Source organism: Chelonia mydas, chromosome 2, assembly GCF_015237465.2.
Source record: "Chelonia mydas isolate rCheMyd1 chromosome 2, rCheMyd1.pri.v2, whole genome shotgun sequence".
Taxonomy (NCBI): domain Eukaryota; kingdom Metazoa; phylum Chordata; order Testudines; family Cheloniidae; genus Chelonia; species Chelonia mydas.
Genome location: NC_057850.1, coordinates 17,745,890 through 17,762,136, shown reverse-complemented (window position 1 = coordinate 17,762,136; position 16,247 = coordinate 17,745,890). Strand labels below are relative to the sequence as shown.

The 16,247-nt window shown below is 44.4% G+C and overlaps 1 long non-coding RNA gene across 1 annotated transcript; it reads left to right on the top strand.

The window, feature by feature from the left end:
- The first annotated feature begins 3,307 nt into the window (after positions 1 to 3,307).
- LOC122464213 lies at positions 3,308 to 8,549 on the top strand. Its single transcript, XR_006288153.1, has 3 exons — positions 3,308 to 3,394; positions 6,395 to 6,543; positions 7,350 to 8,549. It is a non-coding gene; the product is annotated as an uncharacterized LOC122464213 (long non-coding RNA).
- Positions 8,550 to 16,247: the final 7,698 nt, after the last annotated feature.

Sequence of the window (16,247 nt, the reverse complement as noted above, 5' to 3'; positions counted from 1 at the left end):
ACTGTTATTATCATGATTATGTGAATCAAGGACAGTGGAACTGTACTTGGCCTTTTGTTATGATGGAGGGACTCACCATCAACTAAGCAGCACTTGCTGTGCAAGGGTCCTGGGTTCCAAAACCCAGTGAATGGGGAGAGGTTGGGGATAGGTATTAATATTTGGTGGTATAGGCTCCCTCTCTTGGTGAGGGTCTTATGTGCTAATTGCACTTCCTTCTATCTCCACTGTAGAATATCAGAGGTAATTTTGATTCTATTAGGAGTCTAGTTACAGACTGCTCAACTGAATTCACTTTGGGCTAATGGTGCACCAGTACTGAGGCTCCCCTACTACAAGCTGAAATCACTGAAAAGAGCTAAATTTACTAAGAGCTGAAATCACTGAGTGTTGTGTTAAGTAGGGGGGGAGACTGAAGATATATTGCGGAGCAGTTTGCGTGATGGCTGGCAGAGCAGAGCAGTTTGTCGGATGCCTGGAGCAGCTCATGGGGGTGGCTGGCAGAGTGGAGCCCCATGGAGAGGTGGGGGAATCTGCTTTGGACCATGTAAGGTGCCCCTTAACTGCCCCCCCCCATCTCCACCCAGGTTGGGAGGTAAAACTCTGCAGATAAACTTTCAAACTCTGGGGCTGCCCTGACCAGGGACAGAGACTTTTGGGTTGTTGGACTTTTGGGACTTTGGGTGATTTTGGGTTGCTGGACTCAAGAACCAAAGGGAAAGGAGATGTCCCAATTTGCTTGGGGTGGGTTTTTTGCCCATGCGTTGTGTTATGAATCCTGTTGGTGGTGTTTCCCCAACATAATGCCACATTGTTCCTCTCTGTTATTAAAAGGCTTTTTGCTACACTCAGACACTGTGCTTGTGAGAGAGGAAGTATTGCCTCTTGGAGGCGCCCAGCGGGGGTGGTATATATTTGTCCCAGGTCACTGGGTGGGGTTCGAGCCGGTTTTGCATTGTGTTATTGGAATGGAACCCCTAGATAGTGAACCCTGCCCTTGTTGCTGCCAACTCTGACGGGCAGAAGGGTTACACTGATCTGCCACCAAATGAGCCACTCCCCTGCCTTTTAACTCCTCCTTCAGTTGGAATATTTTCTATAGGTTTGGCAGGGCCAGGCTACCCCTGGTTGCCCAGCGTGGGGTTTGTATACCCCATTGCAAATCTGAGGGTGAACATTTTCAAAAGCGGCCACTAATTTTGGGGGCCCTGAAACACAGACAGCACCCAAAGCAAGTGGCTACTTTTGAAAATGTGAATTGTTAGGGAGCTTTACAGTGTTTGTTATTGTAGTAGGGGTACATCTGTCCAATGGGGTTCACTGCAGGTTTAAGGTTAACCAGGCAGGAAACATGAGTTAAGGTAAGGAGGGGTCTAGGATGTGGGCTTTGGTATCAGGAGAGCTATTTCCATCTTGCTCTAGTTAAAATACGTTTATTAAATGCTAAACAGAGCAAGATGGAAACAGCTTGTCTGATGCTCGACCACATTTAGAACCCAGTCAAAGCCTCTGAAGTGTAAAAAATAATACAGATAATATTTGGCACTTACGATAGTGCATTAAAGAACTATCCTAACATCCACTCATTAATCCTCATACATAAGTATTTTACAGATGAGACCGCTCAAGCAAAGAAGGTGTATAGGGGTTTGTAGCAAAGCTTGTAAGGAGCCTTCTGGCTCTCTCAGTAGAACATTCCAAGACTGCTGTAGCGAGCACTTGAGTTATACCACAGTACAAAAAAAAATTGTTTTCTGTGTGTGCACTCATACATGCCTATACTGACCTAGATAAGTACACATACGCACTCACACACAGAAAACAGCCTAAGACTTAGCACCACTTTACTCTTCCAGCTGCTGCCTAGTATGTGGCTGATTGGAAGGTGAGAACTGCAAATGCATGTGCTGTTTCCGTTGTGCTGTGCAGAACCCAGTAGCCTCTTGTCGCACTGTTATTGTGAAATAACAATAAAACGGCCTCAGCAGGGGGAAAGCAAAGACCGGTAAATGCCCATGTGAAGAAAACCAGTAGGTAGTTGAAAATGGATTCACTCTCTCAGTGAAATAAAGTAGAGTCTGACACAAACAGTTAGTGAGTCTGGATGGTAACAGTCTCACCTGATTAATTGTTATTTGATATAACAGCCTTAATTTTTGCTTAAGATATGAAACAGTAGGTCACTTTGTATTTTCTACACAGGGGCACCTGCATGGCTGGTAGATGTGCACAGCCTGGGCCCATGGCAAAAGGAGAAGCAGACTGTATTTGGGGAGGAGGGCGTTTCTTTGAGTAGTGGGGGAAGACTGTCACCACATATAAGCAGGGCCAACTGGAGAGGGAGCAGGCAGAGGGTCCTCTGCTTAGCCTGAAACTTTGACAAACCCCGGACCTACTGAAGGGGTGAGATCAGAGTAGGGGTGAGGTGCATCCTGGCCTGAGGGCACTTTTGTTATTTGTCAAAGATCTGTAACTGTCTAGTGCTCTTAAGATTAATGTGACTGTGATTAAGAAATTCCTGTGCTAATCCTGTGTTTCCTTGCTTTCCTGTCACATGGTCCCTGAGGGGATTGAACAAGAAGCCCAGAGTGATCACACTCTGAGGAAGCATGAGCAAGTGATTGCTGGGTGGGGAAGCTCAGAAGGTCTGAGGCGCCAGTTTCAGGGTCTAACGGGCTGTTCTGTGGAGTCCCAAGGAAGTGCTCAGACCTGGGATTGCAGCCTGAATATCCAGAGCTAGAAACAGCGACTAGGCTCTTCCCAGACCCACGGGGCTTAGAAGCACATGAAACCTAGTGCTTGGGTCCACTTGCAACAGACTGGTGTCCATACAGTGCAGTACTGGGTCAAGCTGTGACAACATGCTTAAATACCTTGCTCAGTCAGAGCCTTAATGCTGACCGCTGCATGAACTGACAGCATCCCTTTAATATGATAATGCAAAAGAATCGGGCTAGACCCTGAACAATGATGAACACACTTTTGTGGGCATTGACAGCTTCTGTTGAACATTGTTTCAAATTAGCAGACTGTCAGTTATGCTGCCGGATCTCCTTCCTTGGATGTGCTTAGCATATTGTTTTCTACGACATGCGTTGCAATGTAACAATTAAAGTGCTATACCTCTGAGAACAGCATCCTATTGTTTCCTATACAGTAAATTTCCTCACCCTCAGTTCTGCTGTCACTTAGCAACCGGGAAGATAACTGGTGAAATTCTAAATATTAACTTGTCAGAGAGATCAAAACAGAAAATACACACTGAAAATATTGGGGAAACAACTTCATTCATTTTTTTTTCTGATTTCAGCATCTTTGAGTGACAGATCACAGGAAGCTGCTTACCATAGCACAGCTACAGTGCAGTCTAAGGATCGACATGAGTTCTGCGCAGGTGGATCTCTATATCACATGGAGTCCATTCATTGCCACTGAGGCTCAGCACAGACTCTGGGGACTATCTGTGCAAGGCTCATTGCAGGACTAGGGTCTAATTTGCTCAACACAGTACCAGCAACAATGCAAACTAAGGTCCTGAAACGACAATTTGATCTGCACAAGCAGACCATTTTGCTCACATGTAGCCCCACAGAAGTCAACGGTGCTCCATCTGGGTGCAGGCATCTGCCCACATAGATTAGATTGCAGAATCAGGGTCTAAAACGGAGAGGCATTGTGGGCTAGTGGCTAGTGGCCCTGGATGGGAACTCAGGAAAATTGGCTTCTCATGAATTTCAAGGCCAGAAAGAACCATTATGATAATTTAATTTGACCACCTATGTAACACAGGCCATAGGATTTCCAAGTAGTTTCTGCATCAAGCCTTCTGGTTGAGCTAGAACATACATTTTAGAGAGACAGCTAATCCATAGGTATAGACTTTGAGTGATGGAGAATTCACCATGTCTGAAGGCAAAGTGTTCCGATGGCTAACTACCCCCACTAAAAATGCATGCCTTATTTCTAGTCTGAATGTTTCTAATTTCAGACTGGGTCATATTACGCCTTTGTCTGCTAGAGTAAAGAACCCTCTCCTCTCAGAGATCTTTTCCTCATGTGGGTAGTTATAGACTATGATCAAGTCCCCTCTTAACCTTTTATTTGTTAAGCCAAATACGTTGAGCTTCTTCAGAGTCTCACTGTAGCACGTTTTCCAGACCTAACATCATTCCTGTAGCTCTTTTCTGAATCCTTTCCAGCTTGTGGAACTCGTTATTTTTTAAGTGTCAACACCAGAACTGGACTCGGTATTCCAGGAATAGTCTCACTACTGCCACACATGGTGGTAACGTTAATTCCCTGTTTCTACTTTTGCATTTGCTCTGTTAGCCACAGCATCTCAGTGTGAATTCATGAGTAGCTGGTTCTCCTAAATCCTGTTATGAGTCACTGCTTTCCAAAACACAGTCCCCCATCCTAAAAGTACATTTTTGGTTCCTATGACCTTGCATTTAGCTGTATTAAAATGCATGTTGTTCCAGTGAGCTCAGTTTCCCATGCGACACCATTTCACCAATTTTTGTGTCATCTAAAATCTTTACCAATAATGAAGGTATATTTTCTTCCAGATCGTTGATAAAGATATAAGAACAGATCCCTGTGGAACCCTACTAGAAAAAACTCCCATTGGATGATGATTTCCTGTTTACAATTCCTTTTTGAGATCTACCAGTTAGCCATTTTTAAATCCCAGGGCTGCCATTAACCTACTGTGTGACCTTGGGCAAATCACTTCCTTCTCTGTGTCTCTGTTTCTAATCCTACCCTTTGCCTGTCTTGTGTATTTAGACTGTAAACTCACTGGGGCAGGGACTCTCTCTCGTCCTGTGTACATACACCACTTAGTATAATGGGGCCCTAGTCGCAGCTGGGGCCTTTATGCATTACCATAATATAAATAATAAGGAAGCTACTTACTTAAATTTTTTACAATTATTTTCTTTTACACTTTTTCATAGATCAATAGTTTGGATTTTCCCATCACAGTTCCGAAATAGCTCACCCTTTTGCCATATTCAGCCCTCCTCAGATGTCAAACTATGAATCTTTGGCTATATTAACACGTGAGTGGCAAAATACAGAAATACGCTGCTCTACGTATAGCTCGGAATACTAAAAAAAGCAACATGTTGCTTTAGCAAGTAATCAAAGAGGCCCAATGGCCTGTGATGCGATGTTAGATGGGGTGGGATCTGAGTTACTACAGAGAATTCTTTCCTGGGTGTCTGGCTGGTGAGTCTTGCCCACATGCTCAGGGTTCAGCTGATTCCTTCCCAGCCCCAAATATGGCAATTTTCCTCCAGGGCAGATTGGCAGAGGCCCTGGGGGTTTCTCGCCTTCCTCGGCAGTGTGGGGCACGGGTCACTTGCTGGAGGATTCTCTGCACCTTGAAATCTTTAAATCACGATTTGAGGACTTCAATAGCTCAGACATAGGTTAGGGGTTTGTTACAGGAGTGGGTGGGTGAGATTCTGTGGCCTGAGTTGTGCAGGAGGTCAGACTAGACAATCGTAATGGTCCCTTCTGACCTTAAAGTCCATGATTCTATGACTGCCCCCCTCTCGCGCAACAGTCCCATTCTCATGAATTTTTGTGTAAAACTCCCAATGATATCCACTGGTGACGAAAGAAAAATATGGCCCTGAGTTTGTGGAGATGTAAGAAATCTGAGTGTGGCTATTTTAGAAAGCAGAAGCTTAAATGGGTAGGAAGGATAATGTGTCTCTGCTCAGACACACCTCTGTTGCTGCAATCGTGGAGGAAAGTGGGGTGCAAAGCTACCGAGTTTTGTTTTAAGAGCATGTACAAACTGACATTTTCTGCACATTTGAGACTGGGATTCAGTTGAAAAATGGCCATTTCCTCTGGCAAGCAAATCTTTTCTGGGTGAAATTCCACTGCCCAGGTTGAAATGTGAATTTGTGACAATGTACAACAGTTTAGGGCAGGCAATGAAGCAGAATACCTCAGTCACTTGAAACTGTAGGTAGAATTCAGATAACTACTCTAGAATTCAGCCAGGACCCTGGTGTTAAACATCTGTGCTCATGTAAAAAGTGCCAACCGAAGCAATGGTGAAGGAGAGGGCCTGTGTGATAGGATATTAGAGGGACACGTTGCTGCCTATAGAGCTGTCACTGCTTCCAATTGCTGCTGGCGTCTAGACACTATTTGCTGGATTTGTTCAGGGTACTGGAGTTCAGAGGAAAGGTAGAACAGTTTGCACTGAACACCAGACTAAGAATAAGAAGTGTACTTGAAATTCTGTTTCATTTTCCCAGCATATGACAATAGTCAAGTGGCCTGCTTGCTATGTAAATTGCTAACTATTATAATTGCCCTGGGGTCATTTTGTTGTTACTCTGGGTACTACAACATCTTTTGTGCTTTTCAGTTTGCAGGTTTTACAATCCCAACCTAGAAGTGCTCTCCAGCAGATTTGGTGGTACTCAGGACATTCGACAGTGCAATATGTGTGACTAGTTAAGATTGCAAATGCAAAAACCTTAAAGCACTGATGTGGAATTCCCACAACTGGAACAGGTTAGTCAAACACCTGTCAGAGAAGGTCTAGATCCTGCCTCAACACAAAGGGCTGAACTAGATGACCTCTTAAGGAGCCTTCCAGCCCTACATTTCTATGATTCTAAATGATCATTCAGGTCAAAATTAATCTTTGATTCTGATGAGGTTTCATTGGTAAATAAGGTGACATCTATGAACAAAGAGAACCTTAACTAACCCAAAAGGAAACTATTAATATCAATTAGTAATAAATCATGTTAGTTGGTACACAGCTCATTTGGGAACCAGGGGCACTAATCAGTGAACTTCAGAGTCCCCTTCCATACCTTATGCCACAGGGCTCACTTGAAGAGAGGCAGAATTTAGGCCAGGCAATAGATATCTTCAAACTCTGGCTGTTTTAATCCACCTCCTGTCTACACACTAACCCATGGCTCAGACCCACGGTCCTATGACTCCATAGGGTGGAGGGTCTGAACCTGAGTCAAGCCTGGACCCAGGGTTCAAGGCCTATTGCTTTTCAGTATAAACATAGCCCCACTGGACTTGTGCTCTGGGAGTCCATTAAAAGTATCCCACAATCCCATGGGCCGAGCAGCCACATTTTGGGAGGATGCTAGGAAGTCTGGGATACGGGTAGTTGGACTTAGGCCCCCGTAATGCAACATAGACAATGGAGCCCCAGGTTGGGACTCAGGGTTCATCAATTCCTAACCTGGATTTTCAAAGTGTAGCCTCTCAAGCCCTAGGTTAAAAAAAACAGGCTCTGCTAACTTGAGTTTTACTAACTCTGGGCTTACATTGCTGTGTGGACATATCCTTAGGAGGCCAACGAACATGGCAAGAAAAGTTCTACCACTGTCAGAGGTGATCAAGAGGACTTGCAGCACAAATTCCCTGTCCATTGGGCTGGATGAGAGCTCAGCACCAGAAGCGGTGGCTATCCAGTGATCAGAACTGCTTCCATGGAGACTAACCTGACACTAGAGCAAAGGCTCCCTCTAGAGGGGAATCTGTATGAGTTCAGGAAGGGGCTGAGGCTGCCAACAGATGTCAACGAGAGCTTGAACGTTCACTGCTGAAGTCAGTGGATCTCTGCACAGGTTAATTACAGAATCAGGGCCAGACTCACCCACTTCCAACAGTGGCTAGCTTTTCTCTCTAAATGATGGGAAGGGGCCCTTGGAAGTGCGGGGCCAAAATAGGCCATGTCACTGTGAAATAAACAAAGACTAAAAATGGTCTACTGCACCCCATGGCCCTACATAGCTAAAAAGTCAGGGGAGTCAGAGCACCGTTTGAGGGGCCCCCCCCACCCTGTGAGGTACATATTTTTATCCCCATTTTGCAGACAGGGAAATACAAGGCACAGAGAACTAAACTGACTTGGGAAAGGTCACGCAATGTATCAGTGACAGAGCTCAGAATGAAACCCTGATCTCCTGACTCCCAGTTCTGCGCTCTAGTTAATCAATCACACTTCTGTCCATGCAGGAAATATGCAAGCTCACTTGCTATCCAGGAACCTGATGAACTTCACGTTTCAAACCATTGCATCAGAGGTGAAGAAAAGAATATAGCCCTTGTCTGTGGCTGATTTTTATCCAGTAGACAAAAGAAAAGAGACTACTGAGTACATAAGGGACCCCAAGGCAATGTGAAGTAGTCAAAGTCTGATCAAGTTACAAAGGAAAACTTTCTTGATTACCTTCCATAAGAGACCAGTATGAGCTCTATGCGCTTGAACTGTACTGACTAGATCAGAGACTTTTGGCAGTGCAAAGCGCTGTGTTGATAACTTTCCAGGAGCCCCAAGGGTGCAGCTAAATTGCACATATGTTTTCATAAATTTACATTCATTTTGGTGTCAATTTGTATTCTCCCCACGATGCAATTTGCATAAAAGAGACATATAGCAATAGATAAAGCACAGCTCATTACCCTCTGAGCTGGGCCTTTTGCTTGCTTTTTCCTCTCTCTCTATCATCCTCTTCCTTAGTCTCATAATTAAGGTTAAGATTTTGTCACGGTTATTTTTAGTAAATGTCACAGACAGGTCGCGGGCAACAAACAAAAATTCACGGAAGCCATGACCTGTCTGTGACTTTTACTAAAAATAATGTGTGTGTGGGGTGGGTGTTGGCGGGGCGTGGGGGATGACTGAAGCCTGAGCCAGGACGGGGGCAGAGAACCATAGTCCTGCTGCGGTGGGTGGGGGAGAGGCGTCCAGCACCCTCATCTGTGGCGACTGACAGATTGGTGCCCCCACCGCAGCCCCAGTGGCTCAGACCTCCAGGGTCCCCATTGCCTGCGCCCCTGTGGCTGCCAGCTCCTGGGTCCCCGCTGCTTGCGGTAGATGAGGGCTCCATGGTCTCCCCCACTGCCTTCAGCGGATGAGAGCTCCGTGGTCCCCCCACGCTGCTGGAAGCTCTGGGCCCCCCTGCTGTCCACTGTGGCTTGGGGCTCCAGGGTCCCCCCCTCGCCCCGGGGTGCCTGCATCACCTCAGAGCTCCAGGGTTCCCCCCCCACTCATAGCGCCTTGGAACTCTGGGGTCCCCCCCACCACCTGAAGCACCTCAGAGCTCCAGGGTCCCCCCCCATCACCCGATGTGCCTCAGGGCTGGGAGATCCAGGGCCGCACTGGCTAACAGCTCTGGCCCCAGGGCTGAAGCAGAAAATGTCACGGAGGTCTCTGAAAGTCACAGAATCCGTGACTTCCGTGACATAATCTTATCCTTACTCATAATATTTTTCTCCCCTTTTCCTTCCTTGTTGGATTTCTCCCTTCCCTCAGGTTTTCTCCTCTCCCACTGTTTTACTATCACTCTCTTTTCCCTCTCCCTCCTGCCTCCCCATCCCTTTCCTTTCATTTTCTTTTCTGTCTTTCTGCTCCACTGGTTATCTTTCTTCCCCCCTACCCCCAAACAGAGTGGGAACCAGGTTGTGAATCACAATCTGGCTTCTGGGCTCCGCACAACCATGCATTGCTCTTTACTCAGGATACCCCACTGCCCCTCAGTTCTCCATCTCCATTAGTAACCTCCGGCTGTGTCTGACTGACCCATAGCATCTGCACAGCCGGAAAAGAGACCAGGCTCCACTCTAGGCCCATGGCTGCTGACCTGTGCTGTGCTCTGTTTTTGTACATTCCAGCTCTGCAGGAAGGCGTGGAACCCACTCCGGTTCCCCTGAGATCAGTGACTGTGGCAGAGGCAAGGTGCTGGTACAAGTGAGGCAGCAGTTGGGGAGGGACATGGTTGGCTGGGGACTTGCTGAGCAGCACTTCTTGTGAAACACAGCAGCCCTTCTCAACACCTTGAGAATTTGTGTGGCAGCAACACCCAGGCTGGAAAGCAGCCCCCATCGCTCAACCCAGGATTCTGAATGAAGAGCAACAGTAAAGAAAATCTTATATGGTGGCAGTCTTCCCCTTGATGCCAAGCTGGGCTCGAGCCAAGGCAGGGGGGCAGAGTACTCCTGTCATGCTGTGGTAATGGAACCAGCTACTCCACAGCTATCATGGCAGCCTTGTGCTCCACCTCCTCCTGCAAGCTCCCCCTAGCATGCTTTCCTGGGCCTGCTGGTATTATTGCCTCCCTGTGCTGTACTTCTGCACTGCACCCTCTGTGGCTGTGGAAGTGATGGACTAGGGTTAGACCCATGGGACAGAGTACATATATTGTCACATAGAGGGACAGATCCTGTAACACTTACTCAGGCAAAGCTCCCATTGATGGCATGATTTGACCCAGATGATGCAACAGACAACAAAAGTCCACCCGTTTCACTGCACTACACATATTTCAGCATATATTAAAACATAAGAGGGGAGATCTAAAGCACCACAAGTAAAGGTCACCTGTTTATTTGTTTGACAGTAAGTGAGAAGAGGGATCCACATACAGAAAAGATCAATATTCCAATTGTGTAGATGGCATTTTCCAGGGTGTCCCAGATTTCTGGCAACCAGTGATCACTGGCGCTCGGAAAAATATAGAGACTTCCTCCGTGAGCTGCTACTTTGATTTGAGCTGCAGGCACAAGGAATTTAAAAGTGCCTTTGTCTTGCTCACCAGTCTCTTGTGATGCTCAGAGCTGGCCAAGGAATTTTAATATTTCCTGGATGTGTGTTCTTGAACTGTAAAGTAATTAAAATAGGCATTTCTGAGCCCTTTGCTGTGGGCTGCCCTTTGGTTGAATAGTGGCTTCATTTGTAACACCATCAGTATAGGAACCCAATGTCAGAGTTTGGAAACCTGCTCTCTCCTGGTTTCATGCTGCTTTAACGTTAAAGGAAGAATGTCTGATCTCACACTAAACCTTTTGTTTAAATATTGAACATCAAGGGCTAAATTTGCAACACGAGCCACTAAGTCTCAGCTGCATGACTCCCATTAAAGTTAATTGGAGTGGTGGAGCTAAACCCTAGCACACCATATTCATATTTACCCCTAAAGGCCTTCTTCCTTGGCTGAAAAGATCTGAACACATTGCTCTCAGTAAGGCTCTAGCGGGCATTCTAACATCCCATGCCAGATAACTGACTGTGCCTTTATAATTAGCATATTAACTTTATGTCATGCAGTGCATATGAAAAAGACAATTGTGCCACCCTGCAGGCACTGAGAGGCTGTTGCAGGGATTAAAAGATAGGGTTTTTTAGTTAATTAATCCACATAACTAACAGAATATGCTAATCTAATATAATTAATGTGAAAAATAACTGATCTGGTACTTTCAGGATTCAATATATTCAGATCTTTGCTACAGTGCATGTTTTATATGTATTTTATGTTTTATTTAAGATAGGGGACAGGATCTGCTCTCCTTTACACCTGAGTAATCTAAGGGATCAATTGTGACCTTGCCACAAACCGTGAGTAATAGGCAGTGCATAGTTCTCCTGTCCCAGGAATTAGATTGCGTGACTCAGGATAACAATCTGGTTCCCATCCTGCTCAGGGATTCTAAACCTGGTGCACTGTATGTCTCCATCCATGCCTGCTCAGCCGGGCTGGCCTGAACACTGAGTGTGGGAGGAGACAAGACTCCACACCCACCCACCAACCTGCATGGGAAGGAAAACAATGGCCATCTATAAGCCATTCTACACTCCACTCTGCTACTTGTGATATGGGTAGCGAGATCAAAGAAATAGGGAGACATTTTATGCCCCTTTACTCCTGTGCTTGGACACTCAAGACAAGTTGCAACATTGCTCTCAGCAATTTTCAAGGGGGCAGAACTCAGTTCAAGGGAGGCTTATGAGCCAAATTCTGCTTTCATTTACACCAGTGCAACTTATTTGATTTTAGTGGGGATGACTGGGTATAACTGAAGGCAGAATTTCACCCTACATGGCAAAGATCTTGTGTTTAGGCACCTCAACAAAACTTTATCTCTAAATAGGCAACATATACCTCAGCTTGCTAAAGTTACTTTAACAACAATCATTTTTGCTACAGCTCTTTGAAAAATTACTGATGACGCTGGAGCCAATAAGTAATCAGATAGAATGTACAGCTTCTTACTGAAATGGTCCTATGAATAATTCTAAGTGATTAATTTATGATTTATATATTATAGGATTGATTACTGGTCCTGGGTTCACGTAGAGATGGGCAGACAGGTTCAGAAAAAGCGAGAAATCCCATCTGAATCAGTCTATTTGTAAAATCAACCTTGAACTTGTAGTATTATAGGTTGTCACTAAATTATATTGGTACCAATAATACAATTTTTGTTTTCTCTTCCTATGTAATACCCTGTATCTTAGAGAAATGCTTATTCTTAGCTGTGATGCAGTTCTTTGGCTGTTGAACATATTACTCGTGGATTCTGTTGTCAGAGCCTGAATCTTTTGGCCTAAATTTATTTTTTTCTGCTTGTGGCTTATACTAATTCAAGCAAACCAAACCAAATCTTTATTAAGGTTCTGAAACGTATTGATTTACTTTAACATTCAGGAAATCCCACGAGAGTCAAATCATTCACATATTCTTGACCAGTTTAGCAAATTAAATGGTTGGAGAGTTTGGCAGAGTTTCAAGTAAGCCTCCAAACTTCTGCTTACTTAGCTGAACCCAACCCAAATGCTTAACCTTCAGAAATTGTCCTGCCAGCTCTAATTTCAGGTGTATTGTCCTTGTGCTGTGAATTCTTGCATTTATGATGACCGGTTATAGGAAACAGACTTGAAGATGGATTAGAAGAATGATCAGTTACTGCCTGTGGTGGCCTAATACAAATGTGTTCTGGATTATTTTCTGACATCTAGTAGCTAATTGAGCCACCTATTTATGACTTAATAGGTTACAGGAGTCGTGATCTTATATTACCTAGTTAGGGTTGTCTCATCAGGATAATGTTAATATAAACCATATAAGGAAATGACTCTGATTGATCCTGAAACAGGTTTATATGCAATGTTGGTGATCAGCCACTTTACTTCCAATTAAAATTGTTTAAAAACTACAGATGTATTGAGGTGTGTGATGTGACGCTCGTGTCTGCTACACACCGCCTATAGCAGGTGGCATTGAATATGCCAATCCTATTTGCTTTACTCATGCAAGAGGTTCCATTGACATTGATGGATACAATTCCCAGTTCTGCCACTGGCAAGATGGGTGACCTTGAGCAAGTCACTTCTCTTCTATGTGAGAGAACTAAAACCGCTCCCCTCTTGCTCTGAGTAGGAAGTAATTTGCACCATCCCTTTGCAGTGTGCATCTTCTTTCCCCCTCTGTCAGCTCAGCTGTGATGGCTGAGGGAAGCAGAGCCATGGCTCCACCCACATAGCCTCTGGATAGAAAGCAAAACACAGACACTGGCCAGTTTAGGCAGTCTGGATTGATGGGAATATCACAGTATAGGCAGGGAACTATGCAGTCTGAAAAACTCCTGGCAAGGATGGAGAGAGACAGATGGTGTCTGCGCAAAAGCAGTGACAGCAGAGGAGTTTGGAGCATAGAGGGGGTGCACTTTGTGCATGAAAGGGAAATACAGGTGCAGTTGTCCTGAACTGTGACAAATTCCAGCCAATATTATACCTTTCTCTGATACACTGACAAGCCCATTATAAAATATTTGTTCCCCCAGGGACTTATAAATTGTAATCAAGTCACCCCTTAACCTTCTCTTTGTTAAGCTAAATAGATTGAGCTCTGTGAGTCTATCACTATAAGCCATGTTTTCTAATCCTTTAATCATTATTATGGCTCCTCTCTGAATTCTATCCAATTTATGAACATCCGTCTTGAACTGTGGACACCACATCTGAACGCAGTGCTCGTACCAGTGCCAAATACAGAGGTAAAATAACTTCTTTAGTCCTACTTGAGATTCCCCTGTTTATGTATCCAAGGATCACATTAACCCTTTTGGCCACAAAGTCATCCCATGAGCTCATGTTCAGCTCATTATCTACTATGACCTCAAAACCTTTCTTCAGAGTCACTGATTCCAGGATAAAAGAAAAGGAGTACTTGTGGCATCTTAGAGACTAACAAATTTATTTGAGCATAAGCTTTCATGAGCTACAGCTCACTTCATCTGATGTATTCAGGTTTCCTTCCCTGGACCTGAAGAAGAGCTCTGGGTAGCTCGAAATCTTGTACCTTACACCAACAGAAGTTGGTCCAGTAAAAAATATTACCTCTCCTACTTTGTCTCCCTCATACTGTAGTCTGTTATTTTTTAATATTATAGTATTAGACAGCATCTGGCTGAAGAACCTCAACCATTGGATAGACCACAGGTCAGAGCAGTGGTTCCCAAACTTTAACAACCTGTGAACCCCTTTCAATAAAATATCAAGTCTCGCGAACCCCCTCCAAAAAATGAATATTTCCAGGGATTTTATCCTTTACCTGAGTATAAATTATAAAAGCAGTGATCTTGGAAATATAAAATTTGTTTTTATGACATGCTTATTACACACTATTTATTATTCTTTATCATTACAGTATTTTTGTTACATTATAAAAATGGCAACACTATTCCAAGATCTCACTTTTGTAGCTTGTATAACTTTGAATAAGCCAGTTATAAGACAAGGCTCCTATGTTTCATCAAGGACTATCAGATGTGAAACAGCATGACGATATTTAAGAAGCCAACTCAAAGAGTTCCTCCTACACAAGCAGTCCAGGCAAACAACGCACATTACAACAAAAGCTTAAACTTGTTCTTCATAATAATTTTAGAAACAATACTAGCTGCCTATTTAATTTTTAAAACAGCAAAAGATATCCACCTCCCTTTCCATTTCTTATAAGGAGTCTTGAAGTTTAAATCTCCTCAGTGTGATAGATATGCTTGCTTTGATCTGCTTAGCTCTTGGAAGTCCAGGGGCTCTGGGTTGCTGGCCCCGTGCTGCCCGGAGTCCCTAGGGACAGCTCTGTCTGCCATTAGGGAATTTTTTCCCGAGAACCCCCTGTAACATTTTGTGAAGCTCCAGGGGTTCACGAACCCCAGTTTGGGAACCACTGGGTCAGAGCCACTTCTCTAGAAATACAAACCCTTCTCCCATTTTAATTAGTATTTCCCATTCCTTCTTGTTGCTCAGAGAATGTTAAATTGTTTGGCTCAGTAACTGCATTAATTGCATTCGCTCTTTTATCAGATTACAGATCTTATCATTAGCCTATCCATAGTGAGTAAAATTGTTTCCAAAACTGGTCCTTCCAATTCGCCATTCTCTGCATAAAATATTATGTTCCATTGGACTTCTAAGGTGCTCACCTAAAACCAACCTTTCTTTTTCAAGGAAATTTGACAAAGCAAATGGCAGATGCTTTCCTACCTGTGATGTTTGGGGAGGGGTCCTGCAGTGAGGCTGAGTAAGGCATTACCTCTTCAGCAATTAACCTGAGAGGGAAATGGAATCTATTCCTTCGGAAGCAGCAGCAATGTCAATCCCAGTTGATTAGATGGGAAGGAGTATAATTGCCCTTCAAGTGAGATATCTCTGCTGATTGCTGACTACACAGATGGTGGTGGTGGAGGTAACAACCTGGGGTTTAACACTTTGTGGAGCTTGTGCACTTTACGTGAGGTATAGGTGTTAAATTGATAAATAATGACAACATATGTTAATTTTTTCATACTGTACCTATAACAACGTGTGTAATGAAATTAAGCAGTGTGTGTTGCCATGCAGGAGAGCCAGGCTTAGTTCCCAAGCACTGGCCTGGCAGTAGGGGAACACTCAGCCTTTAGGAGCCAGAATGGGGAAGCAACCAATCCAGCTGATCTAGAAGGGTCTGGGGGGCTCACCAGCCAGCTCTCCTTGACTAACTCCTGATTGCTGTAGTAGGATCAACAGGAGCTTTCCTTAAATAAGGCCTGAGAAGAAAAATGGTTTTGTGATTAAAACACTTGCCTAGGACTCAGGAAGCTGGGTTCACTCCCTGCTTCTGCCATAGCCACCCTGTGTGACCTTGCAAGGGTCACTGAACCTCTCTGTGCCCGAAATCACCAACTGTAACCTGGGGATGAAATTCTCTTTCTCCCACCCTGCATCTTGTCCATTTCAAATGTCTGGGACCATCTCTTACTAGAAGTGTGTACAGCACCTCACAAAGTGGGGCCGCACTCCCGGCTTTGACCTCCAGATGTCACTGTCATAGAAACAACAGTGAACCCACCTGTAAGGTGAAGTCTCCTTTGCCAGTATATTCATACAGGTTTTGTTCTTTACAGAGGGTTTGCTGAATAAA